Source organism: Hemicordylus capensis, chromosome 1, assembly GCF_027244095.1.
Source record: "Hemicordylus capensis ecotype Gifberg chromosome 1, rHemCap1.1.pri, whole genome shotgun sequence".
NCBI classification, from domain to species: Eukaryota; Metazoa; Chordata; class Lepidosauria; order Squamata; family Cordylidae; genus Hemicordylus; species Hemicordylus capensis.
Window position 1 is genome coordinate 161,119,081 of NC_069657.1, and position 12,446 is coordinate 161,131,526.

General features: G+C 43.3%; 1 protein-coding gene across 6 annotated transcripts in view; it reads right to left on the minus strand.

The window, feature by feature from the left end:
* MYLK (myosin light chain kinase) overlaps window positions 1-12,446 on the minus strand; it is a 359,252-nt gene that overhangs the window by 119,854 nt on the left and 226,952 nt on the right. The window lies entirely within an intron of this gene.

The window sequence follows — 12,446 nt, forward strand, 5'->3', positions numbered from 1 at the left end:
TGTGACGCTAGTTCACCGCTGCCACTTTCTCCCCCCACTTCTCCACCACTTTTTTTCCTGCCCGCCCCCGCCACCTTCTTCCTCACCCACCCACATGCCTCTGCCTTCTTTGGCCAGCCAGCCGCTGCCATTCCTGCCCTTTTTTTTGTCAGCAGCTGCTCGTGAACTCTCGCGAGAACTTCCACGCATGGGATTAGCCATGGGTATGTCTTAGCAAATTAGATAGATAGATAGATTTCAAACTTTTATTTAACTTGCCTTTTGCAAGCACATTAGTAAAAAATTCTATGACATATATTTCATTTTTTGAACTTTCCTATAAATGTAATAACACAAAATGACTTTGCCTGTTCAACTACGTGCCTCATCTACTAGTTTTCTATAATCCTTTCTCCCATTGTCAGAACCTTTTAGAGGAACTAATTTGAAGTGCAGTTTGTAATGCTATTAGAAGATTTGTATGAAGCCAAACCCTACCCACAGGTCCATCTTGGAGACTAAAGGGGCCAAAGTTCACGCTGATTGTACACAACAGTTACACATGCTATAGATGGTGACTGAGATAGTATGTTATCTTTGGATGTATATGTGTTTGGAACCACTGTCTTTAAACATACACAAGTAATCCTTCCAAAATTCTTAAACTAAATGTACAAACAAAAATCAAATCAGGCTGTGTTTACTAAAGACATGAAACTTTCTAAAAAGGCTTCTGCATTCTGTAACCTACGCAATTGCTTCTTTCCCTGGGCTGGGAGGCCAAATGTCTCTCAGTGAAGCATTTGGTATTTCCTCTGTAAGAGCCCTTGCTGACCCTCCAGAGATGAGACTCTTTTCTCATAGTTCTGAGAAAACTCTGATGACTCCAGTCGGGAATTTTGGCACCTTTAAAAATGAATTCCCAGGAGGAAGCACAACAAGATTGCTGTGATTTTTGACCTGCCCCCTCACTATTTGTATTGCCATCAGTCAACTAACAGTGTGTTGTGATGTTTACATGTCTATGTATGAGAGTGCTGCAATGCCTTGAGTTAGCGACATGTGTGTTAGCAGACCAAAAGCATGGTCAAAACGTTTATAGCTGAAAAAGGTATTGGAATATCTATAGCAGTGCTGTGGGAAGGATCAGTCTGGAAAGAAGGGGGTTTAGGCTTAAACACTGCAAAAAACTGTCCCTTGAGTTTTAGGCTTCTGTGGAGATGTTTCATTTATCCAGAATACCACATACTTGGAAAAAGATATCTGCTTCTTGCCAGCTTCAGTGAACTTCAAAACAAACATACAAAGCATCAAAACAGGATAGTGCTAGCTTTACTTCCCTATCTTGGTCAGCATAACATGTTTTCCTCTTTTCCAGCTGCAAAAACTCAGAGAAGATCCTGTACTTTGTGTGCAGTTTTAAAAGGCAGAAAATTGGAAACAAATTATGACTTGAGTCAAGAAATAAATGATTTTGATTATTCATCTTAAATATCTCAACTACACAGAGGTTCTACGCACCTTATTGTTAAAGTATTCAAAAGTTAAAATGTAGTGCGTATCAACTTCTACCCTAATATAGGATGGGATTCCATATCCATTTTTTTAAAAACCACAAGTATAATGGAGAAACACAGGTCAGGTTCAGACATAATGGGTTCAGACATGGTATTGCGCACACACACACCCTCCTTTTTCCTGTCTTCTTTTTCTTTTATGCTTTATTGAACTTCAACTGAAACACAGACACAACTTAATATAATCAAAAAAATAGGGGGGGGGCATACACACAAGAAAATCTTAACCATTAACATAATAAATACATTTTTTAAAAAAACTTCTTGTCAGGATAATTTCCTCAAAGCATAAAAAGTTCATTAAAATTAGACCAAATCCCTGAAAACTCTTCTCTAGCATTTTGTCAAAATGAGACCAATTCAAATTCAGAGAGGGAGAGAGTATGTATAAGAGGAGAGTGAAAGCTTGTAATTTCACTTTAAGAACAAACCACAGTTCTGCTATGTCTGAACTCAGGAAATTGTGTTATGAATTCTGTTATGTCTGAACTCAGGGAACAACAGTTTGTGAACTAACTAGCATTAGAATAAGCTAGGATTATCAAATCAGTATCAAGCCATTATTCAATATTCTGGCTTGTTCGATCTCTAGTTATTTAACAAACTATAGACCCCGGGTTCATCACAAACAAATCTTTTACTCCTCAGATGTGCAAAGAGAAAGGAGAGAGAGTGCCTGAAACACAGGTCTTCAAGGCTTTCCCATAAAGTAGGAAAACATGGGACCCCCCCACTGTATCTGCAGTTTCCTGGCCACAGCATACTAGGGTCAATCATACCACTGTAAGTTTCCGTAATGTACACAGTGAAAAACAGTGTACAAAACAGTGTGGGGGAAAAGTTCTACTCATTATTACAGGCTATAAAGGTCAGAGGGGAAAACCAGGCTGAAATAAGTGGGAGCAGCTGTGGCTACTTTATCTCTCTCCTTATCTGTGCACTTTCTCTGGATTGCAGCCTGACAACCCTACTAGCAAATGCTGGTTACATTTGTTCTGTATTCTTATTTCTACTGTAATACAGGAACACAGGAAGCTGCCTTATATAGAGGCAGACCATTGGTCCATGTAGCTCAGTACTGTCTACCCAGACTAACTGCGGCTTCTCCAAGGTTGCAGGTAGGAGTCTCTCTCAGCCCTATCTTGGAGATGCCAGGGAGGGAATTTGGAATCTTCTGCATGCAAGCATGCAGATGCTCTTCCAAGAGCAGTCTGTTCCCCAAGGAGAATATCTTACAGTACTCTCATGTAGCCTCTCATTCAAATGCAAACAAGGGCAGACCCTGCTTAGCAACAGAGGCAGCATGGTGTAGTGGTTAGAGTGCTGGACTAGGACTGGGGAGACCCGAGTTCTGCCATAATACTTGCTGGGTGACTCAGGGCCAGTCACTTCTCTCTCAGCCTAACCTACTTCACAGGGTTGTTGTGAGGAGAAACTTAAGTATGTAGTACACCACTCTGGGCTCCTTGGAGGAAGAGTGGGATATAATATGTAAAAAATAAATAATAAATAACAGGGACAATTCATGCTTGCTACCACAAGATCAGCTCTCCACCTACTTTCCTTATGTGAAAGTAGCCTCAAGAATGGTTTCTCAACAAAATTATTCTCAAATATATCCACTCACTTTGAGCCTTAGGTTGGACTCTGAACAGAGATGTTATCCTTCTATCAATTCTAAAGTACTAAAGCCGAAGAAGAGAAAAGTATTCAGCAGGACTAAAGACATAATGCTACACCCCTCCATTATGGGGATGGGGGGATTTATATGGTTCCAATTGTGCCTCACAACTAGCAATGTAAACTTGATTCTAAAAATGAACTGTTCATAATGACATTTATCATGCAATGTTTCAAAATACCCACTTGAGTTTACAAATATGTAGACATTATCCCCTATCCTCAATCATCATCACAATGAAAGGCAAGCTAGAAAAGTGAAGCAACATATGGGACTGGGTCTCACGATCCGTGAAACCTGGTTTAGGGAAGTGAGCGGGAAGAGCGGGCTAAGCTCGTTCTCCCCGCTCATGAGCGGGGAGGGAGCCCTGGGCAGCCAGATCGGCTGCCTACATGATGGCCGGCTTAAGACAGAGCCGGCGGGGGCTGGGGAGCTCGGGGGCCTCATGGCCCCCGGAAGCCCCAGTATGCCCTGCGCGAGCGCACAGGGCATACTGGAGAGACCCTCGAGCCGGGAGGCTGCTTTTAAGCCTCCCAGCCGGGGGTCTACTCACGAGTAGCTGTGCCGCGGCTACTCATGAGCAGATAGCCCAGGTTTGCGGAGCACTCGCTCCGCAAACCCAGGCTAAGGGGTGGGCTACAGGAGCGGGTTAGCCGCTCCAGAACCCACTGGGCTCGGCTGCGAGCCCGGTGGTTCTTACGATCACAAAAATCGGGCTAGGATTTTTCTAGCCCGATTTTTGTGATCGTAAGAATAGCCCCATGATGTTCCTACTACCTTATACATGGGACTTTAAGAAATGGTTTTTAAAACATCCCTATTGGTATCTGTGGAAAAGGCAATGGAAAATAAGACAACAGTAAGTATGTAACAAGTTGGCCTTCCACTGTGTGTTTCCACATTCCAGCGGCGATTAGTCTCCATTCATAAATGCTACTTCTACCGCAGCTCACAGATAACATTTTCCTCTTACAAAGCTCTATATAAGTATCATGGGGAAAACCCTTGTACACTATTAAGTGTGAAGATCGTGAAAGGGCCTGTTTTGCCAGGTGTCTTACTATTGCTATTTCCAAGGGCTCAACTGGGGGTGGGGGGGGGGGGAAGAGACTTGCATCATCTCTATACAAGGCAGCACACACAGGTTTTTCCCCTGCACCAGTGTATGATAGGGTATGGCAAATGACTCTGAAGTGGCCCCAAGTCCTAGAGCAATGGTGGTGTACCCAGATATACATTTCCTTAACAGATGGTTAGTCTATACATTTGAACAGTGGGCTCAATCCAGTAAAGTTAGTGCACAGGGTCTACATGGGAAGGTAGCCCATTAGGCTCAATAAACCTGTTTTCCCTTTTTCCACTCCAGCTCTTACTTGCATAGAAAAGCAGGATGTGATGGAGATATTGGAAGTGGACACAGATTTTTCCACTCCATGCATTGTCCCTTAGCATTGTCTATGTATATACCTGTGCATTCACTTTGGAGGAGTACTGGGAAATCACTGAGATATAGGAGATTCACTTAATTTTCTATACAGTGGACTGGTGATTGATCAACTCAAGCATTTGTGGGTTTTCCTGTTTTATAAGCATTAAGGATGTCCACTATTAGAAGTAAAACATTCTAAAATGGCATTCCATGTGCCATTTTGTTTATTTGAAATGGTTTTTTGACTCTTTAATTTGGAAAACTGTACCTAAGGATTGGACACCCGGAAGGTTTTCCCCTGAAGTCAATTTGTGAAATAAAATTGCAGATAATGTATTGTGAAATTCGCAAACATTTTGCATCATTCTTTTCTGTGGGGAAGAAAAAACATTCTTGGTTATCAGAAAGCCTTATTAGACTCCAGAAATCTAATAAGGTCTCTACTGGTTTTTAAACTGTTTTTAAGCTGTTTTAAATTGTTAACTTTTAACTGTTTTAATTGTTGCTTTCTGACTGTAAATTTCTTATTGTTTTGTTAGTAAATCATCCCAGGGCTAGTAGGTAGGGCAGGATATAAATATTAGTTAGATAGATATAATTTTAATCCAGACCCCAAACTTTGCCGTTTGTCTATTCCATTTGTTGGTGATCTGAAGTGATAACTCCATAGAAAAAACAAAACAAAACAAAAGAGATGTTATTCCCAAAAGACATCCAAGTCACACCTTCTGCCTTTTCTATTAACATGAGAATGAACATGCTAGCATACAGTCCATAAATAGTCTTTTTAAAGCTCTCCTACCTATCACACTTCCTGTTCTTCACTGTCACCAAGAATCTAAATGACGATAACAAGAGCTGCTCAAAACCAAAAGGTCACTCCTGAATCTGTGTACTTTTCTCAGGAAAATATGCATGCCATACTTTGTATGGGTTGCTCCACCTCACTGTGGTTTTAATGATATTGGTGGTTATACCATCTTTATACTAATGTCCTTGTTTTGTTTTATTGTCGTCATTTATTGTACAGAAAAACCTAAGTAATCGTGGGGGTTCCATTCTCGGCTGGGGGGGGGAGCGGCCAAATAACGGCAATTAAATGGCCAAAACCCACCAGAAAAAGCATGGTAAAATACCCTACCATGCTCTGTGGATCCCCAGCAGTCCTGCCGTACCCAAGAGTAGAAAATTGGTCAAAGACCGTGTCCCCCCTTTTTGTCAACTCAAGCCACAAAATGGCTCCTATTCACAAAATGGCAGGCAGAAATGACATCAGAGGTAATTTCCGCCTGCCCCTAACCCACAGATACCCGAAAATCAACAATTTTTTGCTGATTTTTATAGCGCATGCCGAGATCGGGTGCCAATGACCAGACCACAGATACGCAAAACCATGGGTGTTAGATCTGCGAATGCCGAGGTTTGCCTGTATTGCACTTTTGTGGCTTTTAACATATACTGTTAACTGTCCTGAAGCCAAATGGCAAAAGGCAGTATGGAAATTGAATAAATAAAAAGGAAAAATGGATTTTACTATCTGGAGATAATTGCTTTGCAGGGAAATTGTAATGTGGATAGCAGCCCTGATTTCTGCCCTGTATTTATTTGTATAAATACACAAAAGAAGTACATACTTTCCATGATCTAAGAAGTCAAGCTAAGAAGAATGTACTATTTCACAGTACTACACTGCTCTACACACAGGTTAGATTCTTCTCTATTCCCTCTAAGAAGCAGTTTGCTAATGCATTATTTTTAACTGAGCTATTAGGCCTACTTTTAAATTGACTTAGAAAAAAAATTGGCCAGTTAATCTCGTCAGTTAATTGGACAATTAATCTTAAAATGACTCCCAGGAGATTGCTGACAGGAACAGGGTGGTACCTGCTTCAGCCAGCTAAGTTCCCTAAGGTGTGAGGGTGAACATGTTTCAAATAAACCAGAAGGGGACAGAGTCAGGAGTTGAGCAGAAGGAAACACATGACAGCTTGCCAAATAGGTCAAATAATGTTAAAGGGGATAGCACATGCCAACACCAGTTGAGGGACTCGGCATATAGGTGTCTATATACCAATGCCAGAAGCCCCCGAACCAAGATGAGTGAGCTGGAATACTTGGTTACTAATCAAAACAGATATAGTGGGTGTAATGAAAACGTGGTGGAATGGTCAGAACCAGTGGAACACGTTTATTCCTGTATATAAGCTCTATAGAAGGGACAGGGAGGGGAGGATTGGGGGGAAGAGTGGCACAATATATCAAAGAAGGGATAGATTCCAATCAGCTAGAAAACCTAGGTGGACCGGACAGAGTCCTCTGTAGAATCATTATGGGTAACATTACAAGGACTGAAAGGAAAAGTGTTACTAGGGATGTGCTATCGCCCTCCGGATCAAAGCGCTGAGAGTGACCTGGAGTTGGAGAAACAAGTAAGAGAGGCATCAAAGAGAGACAGGGCAGTAATAATGGGTGATTTCAACTACCCACACACAGACTGGGTAAATTCACATTCAGGTAATGAAAGAGAGGCCAAATTTGTATACGCGCCAAATGACCATGCCTTAGAACAGTTAGTTGAGAAACCAATCAGAGAGATGGCGACCTTGGACTTAATCCTGAGTGGTGCCCAGGATCTGGTGTGAGATGTCAGAGTTGCAGAACCACTGGGTAGCAGTGACCATAGTGTGATCCAATTCAGCATAAATGCAAATGGAGAATTGTCAAGGAAGTCCAACACAGATGTGTTGGATTTCAGAAGAAACTTCTCAAAAGTGAGGGGATTGGTAAAAAGGAAGTTGAAAGGGAAAGTCAGGAGGGTTAAAACAATCCAGAAAGCATGGAACTTATTTTAAACCACAATACTAGAAGCACAGTTGGAATGTATACCAAGAAGAAGGAAAGGTACCACCAAATTCAGGAGGACACCAACGTGGCTAACAAGTAGAGGCATGGAAGCTATAAAATGGAAAAAGACTTGCAGTAAGGGATACAAAAAGAGAGTTTGAGGAGCATATAGCTATAAGTGTCAAGGGCAATAAAAAAAAGTCTTTAAATATATCAGAAGTAGAAAACCTGCCAGGTAGGTGGATGGCCCCTTAGATGATGGGGGTGTGAAAGGGATTATTAAGGAGGATATGGAGATTGCGGAGAAGCTGAATTAGTTCTTTGCATCTGTCTTCACAGAGTAGGATACTGACCATATACCCTCTCCAGAATTGAGCTTTTCAGGTTAAGCGGCTGAAGAACTGGGCCAATTTGAGGTGACATGGGAAGATGGTCTCAAATGCCTTAAAAAACTAAAAATTAGCAAAACCAGGGCCAGATAGCATCCACCCAAGAGTTCTGAAGGAACCCAAATGTGAAACCGTTGATCTTCTAGCAAAAATATGTAAACTGTCCCTACCAATCAGGCTCTGTACCACAGAACTAGAAGGTAGCCAATGATTTTCTGATTTTCAAAAAGGGATCCAGGGGGGATCCAGGAAATTACAGGCTAGACTAACTTAGGTGCTGAGTAAATTTATTTATTTATTTATTTATTTATTTATTTATATTAGAAGCATTTAATATATGGCCCACTCCAAAGACTCCGGGCAGTGTACAATAACATGTAAATAAAGTAACATTAAAAATTACAATCGAAAATTACATTAAAATTACAAACTAAAATAGATAATGGAAACAGAGTAAACTACAGGGCAAATGCCTGGCGGAAAAGAAAGGTCTTCAAAAAGTATTTAAAGACCAACAAAGAGGGGGCTAGACAAATCTGAAGGGAAAGAGAATTCCAAAGAAGTGGGGCAGCAACTGAAAAAGCCCTTTCGCAGGTCCTAGAACGCTGAACCTCTCAAAAATCAGGGGACCTACAAAAGGGGCATCTGAAATGATCTAACAGGACGGGATGTAACTGGATGGGAGAAGCGATTCTGTAGGTAAACAGGTGCCAAGCCCTGCAAGGCTTTGAAGGTAAGAACCAGGACTTTGAATTGAATTTGGAAGTGAATGGGTAACCAGTACAGCGACTACAGGAGAGGTGTTACCCTATCATATCTTTTGGCACCCTTAAGTAGGTGAGCTGCGGCATTCTGGATCAGCTGAAGCTTCCCGATTGTCTTTACCTAGGTAACCCTAGGTAAAACGCGTTACAATAATCTAAGCGGGAGATGACAAGGGCATGAGTCACTGTCGTTAGTGCCTGCCGATCAAGATAAGGGCATAATTGACAAACCAGATGGAGCTGGGCAAATGTACTTCTAGCCTCAGCCTCCACCTGCTGTTCAAGCAGGAGGCACAAGTCCAAAAGAACCCCCAAGTCACAGACAAGCTCCTTTGGGGGCAGCGCCACCCCATCTAAAAAAAGGTTTGGAGCCAACTGTTGGAGGGCTGAATAAGAGCAGCTCAGTTTTAGTGGGGTTTAATCTGAGCTTATTTTGAGTCATCCAGATCTTAACACCTTCCAGACATCGCACTAGCACAGAAACAGCATCCCCAGGATGGTCTGGGATGGCAATATACAGCTGAGTATCATCAGCGTATTGATGGAATCTCACCTCAACCTGGCGAATGACTTGACCCAGCGGCTTCATATAGATGTTAAAAACGATAGCGGTAAGAACTGAACCCTGGGAAATCCATAAAGGAGTGGCCATGGGTCAGAACACCTGTCCTCAATGCATCGGTATGGATGGTATGGTATGGACTGGACATGCCCGCTAAGGTATGAACGGAACCATTGTAAAACAGTGCCCCGATACCCAACCCACGCAGGCGGTCAAGAAGGATAGCATGATCAATAGTGTCAAAAGCCACTGAGAGATCTAAAAGGACCAAGAGAGGGACACTACCCTCGCCAAGGTCCGGAAGAAGGTCATTTACCAGAGCAACCAGTGATGTCTCTGTGCTATGCTGAGGCCTGAAACTCGACTGATAAGAATTAAGGTAATTTGTTTCCTCCAAAACCCTCTTGAGCTGGGCACACACAACCCTCTCCAACACCTTCATTAAAAAAGGGAGGTTGGAGATCGGCCTATAGTTGGCAAAGACCTCAAGGTCCAGGGAGCGTTTCTTCAAGTGCGGGCGAACTACTGCCTCTTTAAGGGCTGCTGGCACAAAACCCTCACGTAACAAGGAGTTAACCAACTCCCGTAGCCAAGAATTTACATTCCCACTGGTTACTCTAACCAGCCAAGAGGGTCAAGGGTCCAAACAACATGTTGCAGCATCCATACCCAAAAGAATTGTATCCATATCCTCGACAAACTCAAAGGTGTCCCATGTAACATCACAAGGCAAAGTCTCCGCTATCTGATCGGATCCTGTAGAGGTAGCGTCCAACTCTAGTCGAAGGCGGATGACTTTATCAGCAAAGAATCGAGCAAATTGATCACAGCAGCCAGATGGAACAACTACCGAATCCACACTCCTGAGGAGGGAGCAGGTAATCCGGAATAAGGCCTCTGGACAAGAGTCAGCTGATGCTATTAGAGCAGAGAAATAATGAGATTTCACCACTCTTATCATCACAGAATATTCCTGAATATGGGCAACTAAGCAATCGTGTTTGGTTGCCTTCAGCACCAGTTTCCCTCCAACGACGTTCCAGGTGTCTTTTGGTCTGCTTCGTCTCCCTAAGCTCCGCAGAAAACCAAGGGAGCCGGGATCCACATACCTTAAGAGGACGCTTAGGAGCAATTTCATCCAGCACTCTTGTGGCCTTGATGTTCTAGGCTTCCACGAGCTGCGCCGGAGAGACGCCCACTAAATTGCTGGGGATATCCCCAAGATCCTCCTGGAATCCCACAGGATCCATAAGGTGCCTAGGGCGGACCATCAGTGTTGTACTACTGTCCCAATGGAGACAGGGGGCTGCTACAATCTGCATACTAACCAAAAAATGATCGGACCATGGCAAGGGAGAGATGACAATATCTCTCATGACCAGATCCTCCTGCCATTGCCTCGAAAGAAAGATCAGGTCCAAGGTGTGTCCACCCACATGAGTCGGGCCTGAAATGATCTCAGATAAGCCCATGGTAGCCATAGAACTCATGAACTCCAGGGCCATCGAGCCCCCACTGATGGAGAGCATACTTAAGGACAAGAACTTAAAACTTGGTGTGTGTGTGGTCTACTTAATGAGGTCTCATTAAGCTTCAGTGTTACTCAAAGCTCAGATTATCCCACAATTCCCAGTTGGCTAATTTCTCTCTCCTATCTCTAATGTGTGGTGAGGGGCCCTCGCTTTTAATGTAGGAAATCTCCACAGGCCAGTGACCTTCATGATTTTTCAAGTGAAGGCAATTTTGGCACACACAAAACACCCAAACCCACACCAAAAATCTGTACTGTGAAAGCCATTCCCATTTTCATCCATGCTGTGCTTGCTGGGGGGCGGGGGGGGCGGGACGACTTTAAGAGCAACAGAGCCCTGTCAAGCCCCAGCACCATCATGGAAGGTACACACAGAATTCTGGGAAGTATGGTCCTTCCCGGCACATTTCTCACAGTACTACATGGGGAAAGTGCTGGGAAGGACTACACTTCCCAGCATTCCATGTGCACTTTCCAAGATACTATATTAGATCATAAGGATTATAAGACTCTACTATAATGCAGCACATACTGCAAGAGTTTTAGAAATATATAAAATACAATGTAATTTACGGTCTCTTTATAACCAACGGTAAATATGACATCAGGAAGGATATTGGATTAAGGAGTGTAGGGACTATAGAGCAAGGAGGGACGATTGTCCCCACTCTGCCAGGTCTGGGGGAGCCACCAAGGCTCCTCCTCACCCTCGGCCAGGGCGTGTCCTTCCGCACCCCGCCGGCAAGTGAAGCACTCACCAGCTGGGAGTGTGAGGCACGCCCCAGTCCTCACCACAGCCAGTGTTTCACTGAAATGCTGGCTGTGCTGGAGGAATGCCCAGCCAGCATTTCAATGAAACACGGACTTGGGAGGGATGGGAGAGTATCCAAATGAACTGTCTCCCGGGTACTGGCCCTGCCGCTGTATCTGACAAGCATGGGGTGGCCAGTGCCAAGAACTGTGTCTATCAGCCCCGGCAGAGCATCCCTTCCCCAGTCAGTGGTTCATAGAATCGCTAACTGGGAGCTCCTTTCCCAGCCTCCTTGAGAAGGCAGGGAAAGAAGCTCCCACTCAGCAATTCCATAAATCGCTGACTGGGGAAAGGAAGCTCTGCCAGGGCTGATGGGCCCCGTTCTTGACATTGGCCCTGCCCCATTGTGTCTGATGGCAGATACAGGAGGCGTGGTTTGGGGGTGCATGCGCTTTACACATGATGGTACAGCCCAGGAGCTGGTTTAAGACCGAACCTTTGTCTTAAAACAACAGAGTTTTGTTTTTATTAAATCATCTTATGTTCTATCTTTTTGATGTAAAGTGCTTTGCATGAAATATTTTTAGAACAGCAGTATCTATTTAAAATACTTAAAACACAGAGGCAACTCAAAAATAGATTTGTAAGAATTAAGTGAGTTAGCTCCAAATAGCATTAACTCATCTTTTCCCCATTGCACCAATTTTTTTTAGCCAAGGATGACCAGGAAAGCTTATTAAATGCTCCTCCTAGATTGGCTAAAACAATAGCTATACAAGGCACCATGAGTAGGCAGGCTTCCCTTTAACCATGCCCAGTCCCAGGAGAATAAGCAAGTGGGCGTAAGTAGCTTGACACAAGATTAGCCTTACTTCTGCTTTTAGACTATAATGTGTCACATGATTTAGTGCACAATACACTGGATCACTTTTCATATGT